The following is a 21,701-nucleotide window of genomic DNA, read 5'->3' as shown; positions in this document are numbered from 1 at the left end:
ATTTCAAAGTCTACTCAAGCACAACACCATTCGGGGAACTTATGAGAAGATATGGAGCTCATTTCCTGAAAGCTGCCTTCTTTCAGTGGGTTTTATGCATTGCTTGTTATGTCAGATCCTTATGTCAGACTGTCTCTTTCCCCCTTGAATTGTAGAATTGGAAGGGACCCCATGGGTCATCCTGCAATGTAGGAATATGCAGGTGGCCCGTATGGGGAATCAAACCCACAACCTTGGCAGCATCTCTCCCCCCCCCCCACCTTTGTGTTATTTTGCGAACCAGTCTTAACCAACCTGTCTCCAGATACAACCAATTTCTGATTTTTAGACCCATTTCTTCTCTCAGCATAATCATTCTGTGGAGGAAAGCAGCCAAGATGAGAAATAATAATAACAACAGCAGCAGCAGCAGCAACAACAACAATAATAATAATTCTTATTTATACTCCACCCTCCCCAGCCAGAGCTGGGCTCAGGGCAGCTAACACCAATAAAATCACAGTAAAAACATTATAGGGGGGGGGGACCCCAATTTAAAATACAGGTTAAAATGCAATTTAAAATGCAGCCTCATTTTAAAACTAAGGGGAGGGAAACATAAGGGTCCGACTGAGGCCAAACCAAAGGCCAGGCAGAACATCTCTGTCTTGCAGGCCCTGCGGAAAGGTGTCAAGTCCCACAGGGCCCTAGTCTCTTGTGACAGAGCGTTCCCCCAGATCGGGGCCAGTGCTGAAAAGGCCCTGGCCCTAGTTGAAACCAATCTAACCTCCTTGAGGCTTGGGACCTCTAAAGTGTTGTTATTTATGGACCTTGAGGTCCTCCGTGGGGCACACCAGGAAAGGCGGTCCCGTAGGTACGTGAGTCCTAGGCTGCATAGGGCTTTAAAGGTCAAAACCAGCACCAGAAAGGACAATATTCACTGAACTATGGTCATCCCCGTTACTGTGGTGTCTGGATATTATTCTAATTTGTTTCCTTCATAAAGGACTGCTTGGTTTTACATCTGTACATTTTCTTGTTAATAATAATAATAATAATAATAATAATAATAATAATAATAATAATAAATACTTGCAGACACAAACAGGGACTCCAGTTAGCAAGGGGACAGGTATCCCATCTGTTTTGGATTGCATGTCATTATTCATCTATGTCTCCAGTTATTAGAAGGCATAGCAGCAAAAAAGAAGAAGCAATTGCATACTGCAGAAAATCATAAAATATATTGGGGGTTTGTTTTGTTTTTGCTATTCAGCCTATCACTCTTCCTTGGAGATGATCTTATCAGGATGATCTTATCCTGGCAGCTGAAGCTTTATTCAGTCAAAACAGCACCCGCCACTGTACCTAAGAGCAACAGGCTAGCTTAACACAGCACACAGATCTATCTGATGGTCAGGCTGGTCCTGAAGGCAAGGCAAGGTGCCAGGGTCTCATGGGCAGACTGGAGGTTCACTGGGTTTGGGACAAGGACTTTGGATCTGATTGGGCACTTAATGACATCAGCAGGTGTGCAACACGGTCCAAATTACCATATTTTTTGCTCTATAAGATGCACCAGACCACAAGACGCACCTAATTTTTGGAGGAGGAAAACAAGAAAAAAAATATTCTGAATCTCAGAAGCCAGAACTACAAGAGGGATTGCTGTGCAGTGAAAGCAGCAATCCCTCTTGCTTTTCTGGCTTCTGGGATAGCTGCGCAGCCTGCATTCACCCCATAAGATGCACACACATTTCCCCTTACTTTTTAGGAGGGGAAAAACTGAGTCTTATAGAGCAAAAAATACGGTATTCTACGGGTTTTCTGGAAAATACGTTGCATGTACCGTAATGGTGTGGTTTTCTGCCAACAGCAGAATCTAGAAACAGGGCTTATTAATATATAGGAATCAGCAGAACCCCCGGTTCCTTGGCTAAAACAACCGAAGGCTCATCCGTAACAATGATGGTAGGCTGGTGACAAAATACAAGAAAATACTGTGGCAAAAAAATATTCAGCCTTCAATAGAGAGAAAATACACTTTTTGGCCTTTATTTTAATTCTCTCAACGATGGCTGCAATAATCACACTCCGCCACTTAGGGAAGTTATTATTAATATTATGCAGATGGTCCGATCCTGTATAACACCTGGGTTGTTATCATTACGCACAAGCCAAGATAAACCGCAGCTTAGCATTGCCAAGCATGCCCACTTAATGTGTCAAGATGTATCTCTTCAGCTATGAAGCAGTTAACATATACAAAGCATCCATAATTAGCCTTCGTATTAACTTGCAATTAAGGGGAGTGAGAAATGTACACACCACCCCTGATGCTATTATATCAGTCTTTTTGGTTGGCAGATCAACATGACCGTTGTGTGTCCTTGTCTAGGGAGCCAGCTGTCTCTGTTCGGAGGAATCATTCTTCTTTGCTGTGTCGCTCCATGCTCTTAAAATCATCTATCAATTTCTGCATATAGAGCAGTGGCCAGTTGTAGAAGAATCCTGTCTTCCCCCCCTAAGACCCTTGGGCAGTTTAAAATTATACATTGAAATTTATGTCCAAAGCATGCTTTAAACTTTTATTATTATTACAAGCAATAGTTTTTCAGGGACTTGTATAAAGTTGGTGTGATGGCCATGTGTATCTTAGCTTCTTCTTCTTCTTTTTTACTTTATTTTCTGTAGTTTAGTATATTTTTTTTATTGTATTGTGATTTTAAATTGTCATAAGCTGCCCTGAGCAGTGAGTGCATCAGGCAGCGAAAGGGTAAAACAGAAATTTCAGATATATGTGGGGTAAAAATGTGGTATATAGGGTGTTAGGGGAGAGGGTGGGGGACACATCCTGCTCTTTCTGGGGCAGCTTGTCCACCTTTCATTCCCACCCTGCACTCAGCTCTTACCTGTGGCTCCAAGAAGCTGTCCCCTAGCAACAGCAGCCATAATAATAATACCCGGCCCATCTGGCCCGGTTTCCTCAGCCACTCTGGGCAGCTTCCAACAAAAGATTAAAGGTACATTAAAACATCAGTCATTAAAAGCTTCCCTAAACAGGGCTGTCTTCAGATGTCTTGTAAACATCAGATAGTTGTTTATCTCCTTGACATCTGACGGGAGGGCGTTCCACAGAGCGGGTGCCACCACCGAGAAGGCCCTCTGCCTGGTTCCCTGTAACCTCGCTTCTCACAGGGAGGGAACCGCCAGAAGGCCCTCGGAGCTGGACCTCAGTGTCCGGGCAGAACGATGGGGGTGGAGACACTCCTTCAGCTATAGTGGGCCGAGACCATTTAGGGCTTCAAAGGTCAGCACCAACACTTTGAATTGTGCTCAGAAATGTACTGGGACCCAATGTAGGTCTTTCAAGACTGGTATTATGTGGTCTTGGCGGCCGCTCCCAGTCACCAGTCTAGCTGCCGCATTCTGGATTAGTTGTAGTTTCCGGGTCACCTTCAAAGGTAGCCCCACGTAGAGCGCATTGCAGTAGTCCAAGCAGGAAATAACCAGAGCATGCACCACTCTAGCTAGACAGTCCGTGGGCAGGTAGGGTCTCAGCCTGCGTGCCAGATGGAGCTGGTACACAGCTGCCCTGGACACAGAATTGACCTGCACCTCCATGGACAGCTGTGAGTCCAAAATGACTCCCAGGCTGCGCACCTACTCCTTCAGGGGCACAGTTGCCCCAGGAAATGGCTTCGACTGGCCGGCTAAACCAGGTGAGGGTAGCTGATGTGTCTCAAACCCTTGGTGAGTTAGGGACTTCCCCTGCATGCAAAGACAGGCTCTGGTGGATTGAGCGGATGAGACCAGCAGTGGCTCCAATATTCAGAGCGGTTTCTGAATGTGCTGTAGAGGGAAGTGAGGGGCAGGTGGGACTCATCTGTCAGAATCTCCGCTCGACCAAGCTCCTCCAAGCTCCTCTGGAATCACCCTCCGATGTGATTAACAACCTGAGCCTCTGATAAGGCTCCAGGCACATTCCACATTCAGCAGAGTTTCCAGTACAGGGAAGAGATGAGAAGTTTGAGCTACATTGCTAGGTTTTATTACTAAGCTACACAGACAGAAAAGAAATACATCCTCTCTCTGTGAGAGCAGAGAGCAACTGAAACAAAGGAACAGGAAACCAGTAAACATCACATCCGTCTCCCGTCTTCCGTGAGACTTCCAACAGCCTGGAATCTCTGGACTGCAAAACAGAGTCTTGTGACTCCAGCACTGCACAGTGGCAACACACAGAAACCAACGTCATCAACCTGGATAGATCACTCATCTAGAAGAAGGAAAACTGTTCTTAAACCTCCACTGTCTTGTGGGCTGTCTTCCGGAGAAGTCCCTAAGACAGTTGGATGGCGCCTTATACACCTCCTTCTGGCAACTCTTGCAGCCAAGCTGGTGCCAAATGTATTGCTCTGCTTTCCTTTGGACAACATCAGCAGCCCAGGACCTCCATACAAATTTCCCAGGTTTGCATCCTGGAGAGGTCACTTTGGTGCTGCTAACACAGCTGTTTGACTTCACCCCATTGTCTCTTGAGACAGACCGATGCCAGCAATTCAACCAAAATCAATGAAAATGTTTCTTAAATCCATTGATTTCAAGGGTCTGTGTGGTGTTTGCCTCCTAGGTGGGTCATAAACGTACCCCTGCCCGTAAGGGCCAGTCGTGTCCGACTCTAGGGTTGTGTGCCCATCTCACTTAAGAGGCCGGGGGCCAGCGCTGTCCGGAGACACTTCCGGGTCACGTGGCCAGCATGACGAAGCTGCTCTGGTGAGCCAGCACCAGCGCAGCACACGGAAACGCCGTTTACCTTCCCGCTAGAAAGCGATACCTATTTAACTACTTGCACTTTAGGGGTGCTTTCGAACTGCTAGGTGGGCAGGAGCTGGGACCGAAGACGGGAGCTCACCCCACCCATGTGATCGGCAAGCCCTAGGCGCTGAGGTTTTACCCACAGCGCCACCCGTGTCCCTAGGTGGGTCATAAGGAAAGGGTTAAAATGAGTGTGATGTGATTGGCCAGTGGAAACTGATAGGGGGAGTTAGAGTTAGAGTTAGAGTTGATATTATCCTACCACTTGCCTACCACTTTTGTGGCAGCAGGTATTGTTGGTATCCCACCGCTACACCACCACTTTTGTGGCGATCACACAGGATCCCCGGACATTTGACGGTCTATTGACCCTCTGCCACCACTGTGATTGCTTTCTTCGCTGCCACCAACCCATTTCTCACGGGTACACACGGAGTCCAGTCAGCTGTTAACATTAACAAATAATCAAGTTTATTTTATAGGCATGGACAAGCTTATGGTTTCAGTTACTTTTTCTTGGCAGTTTCTTAATCTTAGTTCCTTAACTGTCCTATTCATTCCTAACAACTTCAAACTGATTATCCCAACTAACTATCTACCTGACTCTACCTAACAATTCCTCTCACTCTCTCACAACACAACTCGACCAACCCACAGACTATTCCTCCCTCTTCCTTCTCCAACTCCCATCTCTCAACTAACTTCCACACAACACCCACTCGAACTCGAACTCCCCCTATCAGTTTCCACTGGCCAATCACATCACACTCATTTTAACCCTCTCCTTATGACCCACCTAGGAGGCAAATGCCACATTCTGCTCAGAGGGTATCATTTGCACTTTCTCAGGTTACACATGTCCATTCTTTTTCAGGTTTTGTAGATTTTTAAGTCCATCAAAATCACTCTGTGTTGTTGCTGATTCTAGCGGTGAATCTGCTAGATTCTACCAGGCTCCACGCATGGTCCACAAATTCTGCCCTGATCCGTTAGGTCCTCCACTTGTCTTACCATTGTGTACCTTGACACTGCCTATGGCCTTCCCAGTTTTGGCCCTCTCTGTCCCCACTCCCCAACCCTCCCAGAGGGCCTGTAGTTTCTAAATCTAAATCTGGCTTCCCTAGAAAGAAAGTATTAAACCATTAAACCCTGCAATTGCAGCCATCTGGACTTGCTGTTAGTTGGCAGAATTTTATTTTCTCTTGATTTTAATTGTAGCAATGCAAGGCCCCCAGACCTTTCATACAGGTTACCCAGCAGGTATTTAGTATTCATCAAGAGTTCAGTTGCCATTTAGCTTTGAGGCTTGTTTTTTAGACCTCACCATGACACCGGAGAATTTGCGTACTTGCTGAGTAAAATGCCACAGAGTCTTTAACTTCCACCTGGGTAGCCACCAGAGGCAAACAGAAAGGACCTTGGGTTTAATGTCTCATCTGAGGGAACGTTACAATGTGTAGCCTTCATTATTCATAGCAGAAAAGGCCTTTGTCTTGGTCAAACAGGTTTAATGTGTTTTCTATGCTACATAAATTCAAACTTGATGGTTCATTTATTTGTTGGATTGCTGCTTTTATTCAATCTAAACTAAGCCCTGGGATTTACTAATAACTTGTCTTCTGTCCCCTTGCTTTTTTGAGAAAGACAGGAGTCTAGTTTGTCCTCCTCCTCTTCCATTGTCTGTGTTAAAGTTTGAGGCACTGATGTTTCAGGGACCTCTGTTGACAGAGCTAGCAAGAAAAACAGTCTTCAGTTTGTAGATAATTTTTGTTTTGTTCTAGTGTACAAAGACGTGGCATTATATTACTGATATGACTGCCTTCCTCTGAAAGGATTCTGTGTGTAAATGGGGGGAAAAGGTGCTCTGGAATATGTTGTACCAGAATGCAAGATAGCAAGCTACTGTAAACATCCCATGTAGCATAGAAATGGCAAACAAGCGTATCGGGAGAAGAAGTTGTTTATTGTTTTCACAAGCTTTTCTGTTCTGCTCAGGATTAACAAAGCTTTAAACATGGCTGGCCAAGTTTATCAAATTATCAGAGTTTTAAACCTGACTGGCCATGTCCCCCCCTCCCCTGTACTCAACCTTATGTTTTACTTTCACTGGCTAAACTTGTTTTTGTTTAAACCTAATCACCTTATTATGTCAAAGGTATTTAAAAATGGGCATGCATCCAAACACATTCGGATAAGCAGTAGTTTAAAGCTGTAGTTTTGGTTAGGTATAAAGGTAAAGGTAAAGGACCTCTGGAGGCAGGTGGCACTGTGGGACACAGGTAGCACTGTGGTCTAAACCACAGAGCCTATGGCTTGCCAATCAGAAGGTTGGTGGTTTGAATCCCCATGACAGGGTGAGCTTCCGTTGCTCGGTCCCAGCTCCTGCCAACCTAGCAGTTCAAAAGCATGTCAAAGTGCAAGTAGATAAATAGGTACCGCTCTGGCGGGGAGGTAAACAGCGTTTCTGTGTGCTGCTCTGGTTTGCCAGAAGCAGCTTAGTCAGAAGCTATATGCCGGCTCCCTCAGCCAGTAAAGTGAGATGAGTGCTGCAGCCCCAGAGTTGTCCGCAACTGGACCTACCAGTCAGGGGTCCCTTTACCTTTATAGAACCACTGACAGTTAAGTCTAGTCGCGAACAACTCTGAGGTTGCGGCGCTCACCTCGCTTTACTGGCCAAGGGAGCTGACGTTTGTCTGCAGACAGTTTTTCTGGGTCATGTGGCCAACAAGACTAAGCCTGAGATGCAAATCTTACAAATAAAGTAATCACAAGTGCAAGTCAAATCTCACTTAAGCATTTAGCTAATATCTATACAGCGGTATACGCTACAACTTCAGCAAACATTTTGGATTTGCTAAAGAAATGTTGGATAAAAGTCAGTGGGCTTCATTCTGCCGCAGATCATGCTAGGTTTTTATAATGGTCTCTTCTGGGGTTTTTTTTAATCTATAAAAACATTTTACTGAAACTACTAATAGCAGCTTTCAAAATATGAGAATGACATACCAAATGCCAAACATTCAGAACACATTGCACGGCTTGTCTGGAAAATATTATATGCTTATAATAATGGAATGTGTAATGAATGTACCTGAAGGATAGATCACGTATAATGTGCACTCTTATTTTGTTCCGGCCGACATGTTTTCAATAGTGCCTAGAAAAAATATGATTTGTTTTCTACTCTGTGCAAATTTTATACTAATTCCAGACTCATATTCCCATCATGGCAACTCAAAAGGAAAGAAAGTACCAAGGCTGTAGCTATCGGGAGATTGCCCTCAGATTTATGCAAACTCCAACCCATCCTTTCTCCCATACATCTTTCCCCACATGGCATGCCTTCTGTTTCTTTATGAGATTCTTGTACACAAATTAAATCACGGCTTCCTCATCAGAAGTTGTTCTTTTCCATTCAGCTTGAGAGCTGTCTAAATTTTTTGTATTTTGTTTTTCAAAATATAAATAAAGATGTGCAAGGTCAAAGCTTTTCTATTAGCTTTCGATGGGGCCTCTGATTTTATCCAAAGTGAGTGCTTGCCATGATTAGCCCTCATGATCGAGAAAGTCAGGAACTTCCTAAGGCCCAAGACTAACTCAGAAACCAACTGGACCAGGGCTGGGGGATCCAGATAGGGAGAATGAAGGATGAGGATGGAGTCAGCAGCATTAAATGATCAGGTAATGCCACATTAGTCCAGAATAAGGCGCTGCCGCAAACCCTGGTCTGTTGATTTCTTTATAAAGAAAATTTCTTACCTGCCTTCATCACAAGGTCCCAGGATAGGATATACAATTATAAAAACAAATAAAACTTTGCAGTTATAACACAAACTCAAAAACCATTCCAAATGGAACAGAACAGCATAAATACAGCAAAAGAGATGGTTCCCGCAAAAAGGCCTTTTGAAAAAAGAAGTGCTCAGTCTCCAGCTTTCATGGAAACAATGTTCTGCTGCGGTTTATCAGAATTTCACCTTCATCCATCCCAGAAACATGGCCACCCATTCAGTAGCATGGCTTTGAAAAGGCAGGCTTTTTAGCTTCCTTAATATCACGTAACTAGTGCAAGTGAAGCTTCCAGCAAGAATTATTCTTGTTGACAAAATAAAGGGGGGAAAGATGAATAATAATCCTCTAATAAAAACATCCAATCCGTATCTGGTTTCTACAGAGCACTTTATAACCTTATAATCCCCAGTTTTAATAATATCAGTAGGCTTTTGGGTATCAAACCAGTGAGTGACAAATAGATGACAGCTCACGGGAGGGAACTGTGTGCGTTGGGGATGAAATTTCACTTTGTTACTAGCCAACAAGAGTACAGCTTCAAAAGATAGTGCTTTTATTCTTCTTTGTAGCTATTTTTAGGCTGCATTCTAAGCTGAAGGCCTTAACTTCTCCAGATTCATTAGAACATCCCCTCCTGTGATCTTATGCTACTGCCTACCTCCCACTTACTTTGCCGACTTTCTCTGTCACAGGCATTCCAGTAACAAGTCCCTAGTAGCAGATGGTCCCAGTCTTCTTTCCTGTGCAGTTTCCAGAACAGCTCATTTCATCCTATTTAAGCAGACTTGCAGACAATGTGCCCCCCCAAAAAAAACCCTGCACTTGCAGAAACCACAGCATTAACCCAGTTTCCTAAAAGCAGGCGTGCTCCGTTCCAATGAAATGTGGCAGTCCTTCAAATCTCACTGAATCTAATGAGATACTTTCAGCAATAACCTTTGCAAGTACAGTGGTACCTCGGGTTAAGAACTTAATTCGTTCTGGAGGTCCCCTCTTAACCTGAAACTGTTCTTAACCTGAGGTACCACTTTAGCTAATGGGGCCTCCCGCTGCTGCCATGCCACCACCACACGATTTCTGTTCTCATCCTGAGGTAAAGTTCTTAACCCGAGGTACTATTTCTGGGTTAGCGGAGTCTGTAACCTGAAGTGTCTGTAACCTGAAGTGTCTGTAAACCGAGGTACCACTGTACAAGAACTGTAAACTGTTTAAGTAATTCAGGTAAGGATGATGTTAATATAAGGCCGCACTGTTGTTGTTGGCATTCATCTGTCTCTAGAGACAATGGAGTGCTCCTCCGGCGGGCAAAGACAGGGACATCTTACTCATAGAGGCTAGTGGTGTGGGGCACCAGGGCACCAAGTTCTGGAGGGTGCCAGGGAAGAGGCAGAGGCTGGACGCGGCACCTCCTGGCATCAGCTTGCCGCCCTCACCCACCTCCGCCATGCTGCCCGCGCCGAAGCAGCTCCATGCCCTGAGGCTCCGTCTGCCGTGGCCACAGTGGCACGAAGCGGACAGCTGAGCCAGAAGGCACCATGTTCAGCCTCCACCTCTTCCCTGGCGCCGCCCTCCAGCCACTGCCCGCCTCCTCCTCCTGCTTTGCGCATGCACAGAAGTGCCGAATTGTGACCTGTGCGTGCGCAGACGCGGCGCCTGTGGGTTGCGAAAGCTGCGGGTTGCGAACGTGCCTCCCGCACGGATCCTGTTCGCAACCCGAGCATCCACTGTAATACAAACTGGATTAATCCATTCCATACTGTCAGGGAACTGCCATCGGAGGAACAGGTGGTGGAGGGGCTCAGGGAGGTTGGGAGAGAATCAACAGCTGAAGCAGGAACCAGCAGGGGGAGGAGTGGATCTCTGAGGGAATGCGAGCAGGTGGGAGGGCTCAGAGACACTTCCAGCGAGAACAGTGGGGAGGTATCTGAAGCTCCCATAGGGAGACCCACGCCTCGCCGGAAACTGTCACGCCGTGAGTCCAGAAGACGAGTTTCCGTTAAGGAACTCTTATGCTGGAAACGATTCCGAAAACAACCACTGTCGGAATCTGCAAGTGATTAGAGCAGACATGTCTGAGGAGCTCTGTCACACACAGAGGTTTGTGGGGTTGCACAAACTCTGAGGGACCACGATTTTACGCACAAGCAGCTCATCATCCCATCACACATACTTTTAAAAACAACCTCTCAAACAGCGATTCATCATGAATTTTACTATCTAAAGAGACCATAAAATGAAAGCAATAAACAACGTACTGCAGTCACACAATCAATCAATCAGTAGCTGAACAGGGTTCCACACAGTCCCAAAAACAACAAAAAAGAGCCGCAGAAACAAAAACACAAAATAAATAGCAAAAACAGACAAACCTCAGTGTAACATTCAAAACGACCACAGGTATGAAGTTTACGGCATGTAATGCCCTAGGAGAGAATATTATGAAAATGATATACAGGTGGTACATGACTCCAGTCAAGCTTGCAAAAATCTATCATCTGCCCGATAACAAATGTTGGAAATGTAAAGAAACTGAAGGTACATTCTTTCACCTTTGGTGGATGTGCCCAAGGATTAAGGCTTTCTGGGAAATGATATATAATGAACTGAAAAAGGTATTGCAATATACCTTCTTGAAGAAACCAGAGGCCTTTCTTCTGGGCATGGTCGGCCAATTGGTGCCAAAGAAGGACAGAACTTTTTTTATGTATGCTACAACAGCAGCAAGAATACTTATTGCAAAGTATTGGAAGACACAAGATTATCCACTTTGGAAGAATGGCAGATGAAGCTGATGGACTATATGGAACTAGCAGAAATGACTGGCAGAATCCGAGACCAGGGAGAAGGGTCGGTGGAAGAAGATTGGAAGAAATTTAAAGATTACTTACAGAAATATTGTAAAATTAATGAATGTTAGATTGATGTTGGATAGAAATTAAGTGGTTTCCAGCTGCAATGCTTTAAGGGAATATGAAAAAAGGGTTATAAATAGGTAAAAATGTAATGCTATTATTTTTAAGATTAAGATTAGGATAATTAAAGAGGGTAAGGATTTGCTGAATCAACAGATGGAAGTGGAATACAAAAAAGGGAGGTATGAGGAGGTTCGGGAAACAAGCTAAAGGAAAACAAGTAATGGAAAATCTGTGTGTGTTTTTTAACTATTTTTATTTTGTATTTTTGTTATTTTTTATGTTTATATCTATTTTTGTTGTTGTTGTTATACTTTAAAAAAATCTTAATAAACATCTTATTTAAAAAAACATTCAAAACGGAAGTGTGGCACTCAAATTGGAAGCGTAACACTCAAAACAGAGCATGTTTGACTTCCGAAAAAAGTTCACAAACTGGAACACTTACTTCCGGGTTTGCAGTGTTTGGGTTCCAAGTTGTTTGAGTACCAAGGCGTTTGAGAACCAAGGTACCACTGTATCTATGGCCAGGCACAATCTAAAACAGCAGGATAATCTAAAAAAAAATATGCAACCCATCTTACATAGTTGCAGCCACAGCAGCAACTACATGACGTGTAAAAATAAAAATCAGCTGTTGTGATGAAAATGATGTATAGATGGTATATTACACCTGTTAAGTTAGCGAAAATGTATAAAGTCAGCAATAAATGTTGGAAATGTAAAGAAAAAGAGGGAACATTTTATCACATGTGGTGGGAATGTAAAAAGGTGAAATGCTTCTGGGAGATGTTATATAATGAGATGAAAAAAATGTTGAAATATACATTTATAAAGAAACCAGAAGCATTCTTATTGAGCATTGTTGGGAGTGATATAAATAGAAAGGAATATAAGCTCTTTTTATATGCAATAACAGCAGCAAGAATATTATTGGCCCAAAAATGGAAGCAAGAAGAGTTACCGACGATCGAAGAATGGAGGATGAAGTTAATGGACTATGCAGAACCAGATAAACTAACAGGAAGGATTCGAAATCCGCGGGACCAGAAATTCATGGAAGACTGGAGTAAATTTACGGACTATTTGAAAAGTATTTGTGAAGATCGGACGACGTTTGTAGGTTTGCAAGTTTTGTGAGGAGTATTATTGGAAGTATTGCAAAAATGGAGAAGGGGAAGGATGATTTGTTAAGAGATGTAAAGGCAATATAAAGTTAAGAAATGCATAAGAAGTGGTTAAAACGGTGGATCATCAGAGGTGCTGATGGAAGTCTAAAAAGATTGTATAAGTGATATGTTTTGTGGTACATTTTATAATTTATATGTTAAAATCAATAAAAATTATTTTTTTAAAAGATCAGCTGCATGGATAAGGTAAAGGGACCCCTGACCATTAGGTCCAGTCGTGGCCGACTCTGGAGTTGTGGCGCTCATCTCGCTTTATTGGCCGAGGGAGCCGGCGTAAAGCTTCCGGGTCATGTGGCCAGCATGACTAAGCCGCTTCTGGCGAACCAGAGCAGTGCACGGAAACACCATTTACCTTCCTGCCAGAGTGCTACCTATTTGTCTACTTGCACTTTGACGTGCTTTCAAACAGCTAGGTTGGCAGGAGCAGGGACCGAGCAAAGGGAGCTCACCCTGTTGTTGGGATTCAAACCGCCGACCTTCTGATTGGCAAGTCCTAGGCTCTGTGGTTTAACCCACAGCGCCACCCACGTCCCTTAGCTGCATGGCTAAGCTTTCTTAAATTCAGAGTCCTGCCATTCTCGTAGTGGTCAGCCGTGAGCTAGCCAGGCATGCTGCCCTGAGCAGGGAATTCAAAAGGCTGGGTGCTATAACAAAGCAGCCCTGAACTCCTGCAAATCTCATTTCAGTGAACGAGAGGAAGGGAGCAAGCAGCAAGTTTTCAGCTCTTGCACCAACTGAGACAGTGTGACACAGATGCAATTACTGAACTGCCCATAAAAATCTAATGTATCCGTCAGTGCCTTTCCAAAGGTTGGTCATGTTATTTAAAAGTTTAAAAAATCAGCTACGTGCAATTTCTTCAGTTTAGAATCTTTGCACATTGGATCTAAAAAAAAGGGGACGCCAGGGGGGGGGTGTTAAATAAACGTTCCAAGGCTTTGCGAAAGCCGCGTGAAGCCGAAATATGTTAAAGTTGCATGAGAGGTCTGGACCCTCTGAAGTTTCAGGCCGTAAATAGGATTTAGGACCTTGCGTTAACCAAGACAACAAAAAATAATTAACGCATACTGCTCAACTTCATTAGTCTCCCAGGGTTTAAATTATGCTTGCAACATCAACACATTAGAGTGAATAGTGTTTAAAAAGGTGGGAAGCCACTTTGCTATGAAAATTTGTTTTCCTCCACACTGGGAACAATGCCCCTTTCTTACTGCATAATTGCCTTCAAGATATATCTAGTGAATATTGTTCTGATAGCAGAACTCCCGTTGAAAGTTTCTTCAGACATTAATGTGCACATTTGTCTGAGGCTACGTACAAAAAACACACGTTTTTAGTCAGGAATCAGTGGAGGTTTTTTTTTCTATGTGGGCTGCATGCAATCTAGATTTACTGCATTTTTTTACTTTGTTTTTTTGCCCCTGAAAAAACACTTCTTAAGAAACTGGTTTCAATCTAGGGGGCAGGGGGAAACTCATTGCAGATTAATTCTGCATTACCCTGCAGTATGTCCATTTGAAAACAGATGAAAACAGATGTAGGAAGTCCCGAAAATGGGTCTGTGGGTGAAATTGTGGGTGGTTGTATACCAAGGTCACAACTACCATTTCCTACTATTTTTTCTTTTTAAAAATAGCAATAATAATATATATCTATTTTTTAAAATGTTATACAAAATTATGCACAATACAGTGTTACCAACTAGAATCTGATGACAATATACATAGTCCCTATACAATTACAGATCACCACTCCCTTCTTCTTTTTTAATGTACTGTATTTTTCGCTCTATAGGGCGCACCGGATCATAGGACGCACCTTGTTTTAGAGGGGGAGAACAAGGAAAAAAATCTCCCCCTCTCTGCTCAGCGCCCCTTCAGTGAAGTGGAGGGAAATGGAGCCCCTTCCATTTCTCCTCCCGCTTGGCTGAAGGGGCACTGCGCAGCTCTCCCTCTTCTGAAGCCCGGAGAGTCTTGCTCTCCTGGCTTCAGCGAAAGGAACCTGAAGCCTGCGGAGCACAGCGGGAACTCGTGCTGCGCTCCGAAGGCTTCAGGCAGCAATCCCTGAAGCCTGAAGAGCAAGAGGGGTTGGTGCGCACCAACCCTTCTCTCCAGAAGCGCTCCCTCTGAGCTTCGGAGGCTTCGCGTTGCTATCGCTGAAGCCAAGGAGCCTGCATTCGCTTCATAGGATGCACACACATTTCCCCTTAATTTTTGGAGGGGGAAAAGTGCGTCCTATAGAGCAAAAAATACAGTCTTTTTATTAAAGATTTATTTGTTTACAAAAGTATGTGCAATGCCTCTTTTTTCAAGTTACATTTTCTACAGATCAGTTTCATTTGTTGAGACATTAGTGTTGCATTAGGAAGAAAAGGGGGAAAGAGATGGAGGGGGAATGGTGAGTGAGGATGGGGTCCTGGCAGTGTTTCTATTCTACTTGATGTATGTGTGGGGTTTTATGTCAGCATCACTTGTGCAGGTTCTCTTTACTATTCACTTGTGTTCCTTTGGTAGTGAGAGAGGTTGGGGTTGGCGTAGGGCAGCGATGGCCAAATTTGGCCCTCCAGCTGTTTTGGGACTACAATTCCCACCATCCTTGACCACTGGTCCTGTTAGCTAGGGATGATGGGAGTTGTAGTCCCCAAACAGCTGGAGGCCCAAGTCTGGCCATCACTGGCCTAGGGTGTGGTTGTTTGTTTGTGATTGGCTGCGGTGATCTTTGTTTTCATGTATGAGTGGGGTGTTCAGGTGTTTTGGATCAGGTTAGCCATATTGATTTGCATGCTGTTGGTGGATTTTTGTCATTGTCTTGTTGGGCTGTGTTATGTGATAAAGGGGCGCCATACCGGGGTGAAGGCGTCTTCTTCTATTTGTGCCCGTGTCAGTTTCAGTTTATTGGTTTATTTTTCTAGTAAGGCTGTTTCCCATACTATTTGGTACCATTGGTCCATGCTTACTCCTGACAGGTCTCTCCAGTGTCTGGTTATGGTGTTTCTGGCTGCTGAGAGTAGGTGGGTTATGAGTTCTTTGTGATGTGACTGGGCATTATTGTCCTGGGAGATATTTAGTAGGGCCAGTTCTGGGGTGATTTCTAATCCTTGCTTGGTTATTTTACATATTTCTCACGTGGTTGTTCACCCATGCCATGTGCAGGGAGGAAAAGACATGGATAACTGAAATATACTTGGAGTTGAGAGTGGATTTCATGCTCTTTATTCAGCTCATAGTGGAGAGGAGGAATGGAAGTTCCCCCAGAATGTCTGCTTTATATACATTATTTACACAATGGGCCCCACGTGATTGGCTAATTCCGGGATTCTCCTGTAGGCCAATCAGGTTGCGGATTCACTTCCACCTGGAGCTGGATTGGGTGGCTCCTGTGGACCAATCAGACTGCTGCATTCTGGGTCCTATTGTTCTAGGACCAATCAGACTGCTGCATTCTGAATCCTATTTTTCTAGGACCAATCAGACTGCTGCATTTTGGATCCTGTTCAATCCAGTACATAACAATAACTCATTGGTAGATTTGTCATCCACAGGACCTTGTATATAACCCTTTTTGGGGGCGGGCATATTCGTTCACCTAAACAGATGTAACTATGTCTGAAAGTATGACGGAGCTAAATGCAGAATGAACTGGTCAATACAGTGGTTCTCAAAGGATGTTTTCAAAGACCAGCTTTCACTTACTTGAATCAGGTTCTAGAATCAATACAGGTCAAAATGTTGAGGATGAGCATGCATGATTGGGGTTTGAGAAAAGCTTCATTTTTATTTTTATTTTTGCTCAAGATGGTTGTGTACTCAGCCAGGATGTGTTCATTAAAAAGCAGTGATAATAAAAATTAAAAAGTCCCCCATACACCCACATCTTTATTAAGTGGCAAGTGAAGCCTTTTTAACTTGGAGGAGGGGGACCATAGGATGTCCGAGGTTCTAAGCTAGGAACTGCTTCCAGCAAATACCGTATTTTTCCGTGTATAAGACTAGGTTTTTTAACCAAACAATTAGGTTTAAAATTGGGCCTCGTCTTATATACAGGTAGTGCTGAGAGGTGTTTTCTTAATTTGGAGTCCCCAAAAATAGTGGGCGTCTTATACATAAAAAGGTAAAGGGACCCCTGACCATTAGGTCCAGTTGTGGCCAACTCTGGGGTTGCGGCGCTCATCTTGCTTTATTGGCCAGGGGAGCCAGCATACAGCTTCCGGGTCATGTGGCCAGCATGACGAAGTCGCTTCTGGGGAACTAGAGCAGTGCACGGAAACGCCATTTACCTTCCCGCTGGAGTGGTACCTATTTGTTTACTTGCACTTTGACATATTTTTGAACTGCTGGGTTGGCAGGAGCAGGGACTGAGCAACGGGAGCTCACCCCGGCGCGGGGATTCAAACCACCGACCTTCTGACCGGCAAGTCCTAGGCTCTGTGGTTTAACCCACAGCGCCACCCGCGTCCCAATACCGCTCATTACCTGTAACCAATAAAGTTGTGGTCATTTTTTGCCCATTAACCTATATAGTGTTGTCATGTGTCTTTATTTCTGATGGGGGGAGCCACTCACTGTTGACAAATACTGAGCTTGACTCAGTCCTGAATCAGATATGGCAGCTTCCTATATTCCTGTTGGGACTTGCTCGGTGGAAACATTTGCAGCATGTGGCAGATTTGAGGACTGGAACAAGGATTTCCTTGTTTATTTTTCCCCCCACTGGAGCATTTAGATCCTGCCGTTCGAGTGTAAATAGTGCACCTATTGTTCTCTCTCTCTGGCAAGAAACAGCAAGCCACAGCAAGCACTCCAGGGGCAAACCAATGGTGGTGACTGCACTGACTTTCTCCTTGCCCAAAGCAGAGAGTAAGGAAAGTCAGGAAGATGTCAGGTGAGGCATCTCAGGGCAATTGTCTGTTAATGCGGAACTGTTGGGCACGACTGCCACTGGGTGAGGGCGGGCAGGGAGGGGTTCCCTTTCCATGCGATTATGTAATTCATGAAAGATGTACAGTGGTACCTCGGGTTAAGTACTAAATTTGTTCCGGAGGTCCGTACTTAACCTGAAACTGTTCTTAACCTGAAGCACCACTTTAGCTAATGGGGCATCCCGCTGCTGCCGCGCCGCCGGAGCACGATTTCTGTTCTCATCCTGAAGCAAAGTTCTTAACCTGAAGCACTATTTCTGGGTTAGCGGAGTCTGTAACCTAAGCGTATGTAACCTGAGGTACCACTGTACGTGCATCTCTATAACACCTACGCTGACAGATGCCCCCTTTACACTGATCTATGCAGTCTTGACTACTGCTCTCTAATTTTATGCAATAAAACATCACACACATAGCTGAGCGGAGATGAAAGGGGAAGAGAGAAAAACGTTGGTACGGCAGGTATCACCAAAATTACTTTGTGAGAAAGGGCAGTCCAGTATTTCTCTAATGGGTAAAGGTTGAACTGAAGGGACATAAACTTCAAAGGGGAAGCAGAAGGGTTAGGAATGTGATGGATGTGAGATAACAATAAGTTAATCATCGACAGAATGTCACAGAGCGTTGCCCTTGCATTCCAGAGTTTGGGGGACCTACTGTTTGCAATGATTTCTCTCTCTCATTCTGTATGCTATATGTATTTCATTCATCTGGTGAAGGGAGGCGTAGTCCGGACGTATAACACAATTATGCGTATCTGTTTTTAAATTTGGCTGAATTTTACCTGCATATTGATATAACAATAACAACAATTTATTTTTTATACCCCACCCATCTGGCTGGGCCTCTCCAGACACCCTGGGAGGCTTCCAACAGAGCACACAAATACAATACAGTCATACCTCGGGTTGAAGTTGCTTCAGGTTGAGCGCTTTCGGGTTGCGCTCTGCGGTGACCCGGAAGTAACGTGTTCCGTTACTTCCGGGTTTCGCCGCTCGCACATGCGCAGATGGTCAAAATGACGTCACATGCACGGCAGTGGCAAATCACGACCCGCGCATGCGCAGACACGGGTTGCGTTCACTTCAGAATGCGAACGGGGCTCCAGAACAGATCCTGTTCATATCCAAAGGTACCACTGTAGTCCTTCAAACATTAAAAGCTTCCCTATATTGATATTTCTTTTATGGAGTTTTCTGAACACCACATACACACCTCCAGGTGTCCCTATTTTCCAGTGACAGTCCTGGATTTACAGAAGCCATCCCGGTTTCTGATTTGATCTTAGAATGTCCCCCTTTTCTTTAGGATGGCCTTATTTTCATCAGAGAAGGGTACTGAGTTACATGACTCCTGAACCAGGGAGATAAGTAACTATACAACCTTTAGAAGTCACCTGAAGGCAGCCCTGTATAGGGAAGGTTTTTTAAATGTTTGTTTTGTTTTTGGAAGCCGCCCAGAGTGGCTGGAGCAACAGAGTTAGATGGGCAGGGTCCAAATAATAAAATTATTATTATGGAATAGGATGCTCCTATTTTCATCAGAGAAATCTTGGAGGGTATGCACTTAATAGGTTACTACTATTGCAGTGGTACCTCGGTTTAAGAACTTAATTCGTTCTTTGAGGTCCATTCTTAATCTGAAACTGTTTTTAACCTGGGGTACCACTTTAGCTGGGACACGGGTGGCACTGTGGGTTAAACCACAGAGCCTAGGACTTGCCGATCAGAACGTCGGCGGTTCGAATCCCCACGACGGGGTGAGCTCCCGTTGCTCAGTCCCTGCTCCGGCCAACCTAGCATTTAAGTTCGTAACCAGAGCTACCACTGTAACAGCAGTAACAGTTATTCCGTGCATCCCACCCAGCCCCCCTGCCTCACCTGCCTACCCACCCACTCACTGGTCTTTCAATCATCGCAGATGAAAAATATTATTGAAAGCATGCTTTTGGGTTGAGTTAAATGCCTCACTGCCTCTAGATATCTGTAGCTTGATAACTGGAAGTGCTTGCTGAAGGGCATTTAGTGACTGGTGGTTACTCAAAGTTACTGGAAGTTGTGTCACAGTTCACCTACCCAGACAGGAACTGATACAATTACTTTTGCATGCAAATTGGCCAGGAGAAAGACAGGTGAGTCCCTGCAGCTGTAGGCACTGTGGGAAGGTGCGTGGCATGTGGCGTTGCCTTTTGGGCACTGGTTCCATTGGCATATTCAATATCTATGATATGCATCTGTTTTGAGATGGAGAAACCAGAAGCATGAACAGTACTCTAAAATGTGGCCAAGGCAGAGAGTCTTATAAGGGTGTTACAGGAAATTCCAGGCATCGTAATCCGTAGCAAGCTCTTTGACATTTTCATAGCTGCTGCACATGTTGTTTTTCATCTACCAACAAGCCCAATGACTCTTTTCTAGTTAGTCACTGATGTTTCAGACCCAACTGACGTTGAAGCAAAATTAGGGGTTGTTTTAAAGTATTGGAGGGGTGCAATTTGAATCACCAAATAAATTTGGGATTTTTCCCCCAAATGAATTTGAGCTGTTCTGGACATTACACAGCTGCACCCAAAAGATCAACCACAGCTGCTTTACCGCCACATGGTTAGGATACACATACCCAAGAATATTTTTTTCAGCTGGAACTCAATTCCGGCACCTCCCAGTTGGGCACCATTGCCATTCTAAGAGAACAAGGGTGAGTCCCAGAGCTTCTTTTTCTAGAAAAATAGCACTGCATAACAATAGCAAACATGCTTTATCGCTGCCTGCTAAAAACATGATTGGTTAGACAAGCCTACCCTTAGAAACCTGCTTCTTGGGAGGAAAGCAATGACAAACCTAGACAGCATCTTAAAAAGCAGAGACATCACCTTGCCAACAAAGGTCCGTATAGTTAAAGCTATGGTTTTCCCAGTAGTGATGTATGGAAGTGAGAGCTGGACCATAAAGAAGACTGATCGCCGAAGAATTGATGCTTTTGAATTATGGTGCTGGAGGAGACTCTTGAGAGTCCCATGGACTGCACGAAGATCAAACCTCTCCATTCTGAAGGAAATCAGCCCTGAGTGCTCACTGGAAGGACAGATCCTGAAGCTGAGGCTCCAATACTTTGGCCACCTCATGAGAAGAGAAGACTCCCTGGAAAAGACCCTGATGTTGGGAAAGATGGAGGGCACAAGGAGAAGGGGATGACAGAGAACGAGATGGTTGGACAGTTTTCTTGAAGCTACCAGCATGAGCATGACCAAAATGGGGGAGGCAGTGGAAGACTGGAGTGCCTGGCGTGCTCTGGTCCATGGGGTCACGAAGAGTCAGACATGACTAAACGACTAAACAACAACAACAACAACCCTTAAAAAGTTGAGATAATTTTGATCTGTTTTCGTATTTTAACTTTTGTATGTTTTAAACTAGGGTTGTGTTTTTTCTCTTTTGATTTTACTGTTTCATCCTTTGTAAGCCACTTTGGGGATGAGGGTGGAGCTGTGGTTTAAACCACTGTGCCGCTTGGACTTGCCGATCGGAAGGTCAGCGGTTCGAATCCCCGCGACAGGATGAGCTCTCGTTGCTCGTTCCCTGCTCCTGCCAACCTAGCAGTTCAAAAGCATGTCAAAGTGCAAGTAGATAAACAGGTAACACTCCGGCGGGAAGGTAAACGGCGTTTCCGTGCGCTGCTCTGGTTCGCCAGAAGTGGCTTAGTCTTGCTGGCCACATGACCCGGAAAAACTGTCTGCGCACAAATGCCGGCTCCCTCATCCTGTAGAGTGAGATGAGCGCCGCAAACCCAGAGTCGTTCGCGACTGGACTTAACTGCAGTGGCGTAGCGTGGGGGGTGCAGGGGGGGCCGGCCGCACCAGGCGCAACATCTGGGGGTTAGGGGTAGGGGGTGCAAATCCACGGGTTAGGGGGCGCAAATTACTTGCCTTGCCCCGGGTGCTGACAACCCACGCTACGCCACTGCTTAACTGTCAGTGGTATCTTTACCTTTAAACCACTTTGAGGCTTTTTTTTGTACAACCAAGCAGTGCATAAATATTATGAAATAAATAAATAAATTTCTTGTCTGCAACTCAAACACAGGCATTAGCCT

Source organism: Podarcis vaucheri (assembly GCF_965113315.1).
Source record: "Podarcis vaucheri genome assembly, chromosome: 9".
NCBI classification, from domain to species: domain Eukaryota; kingdom Metazoa; phylum Chordata; class Lepidosauria; order Squamata; family Lacertidae; genus Podarcis; species Podarcis vaucheri.
This window is presented reverse-complemented; position numbering follows the sequence as displayed.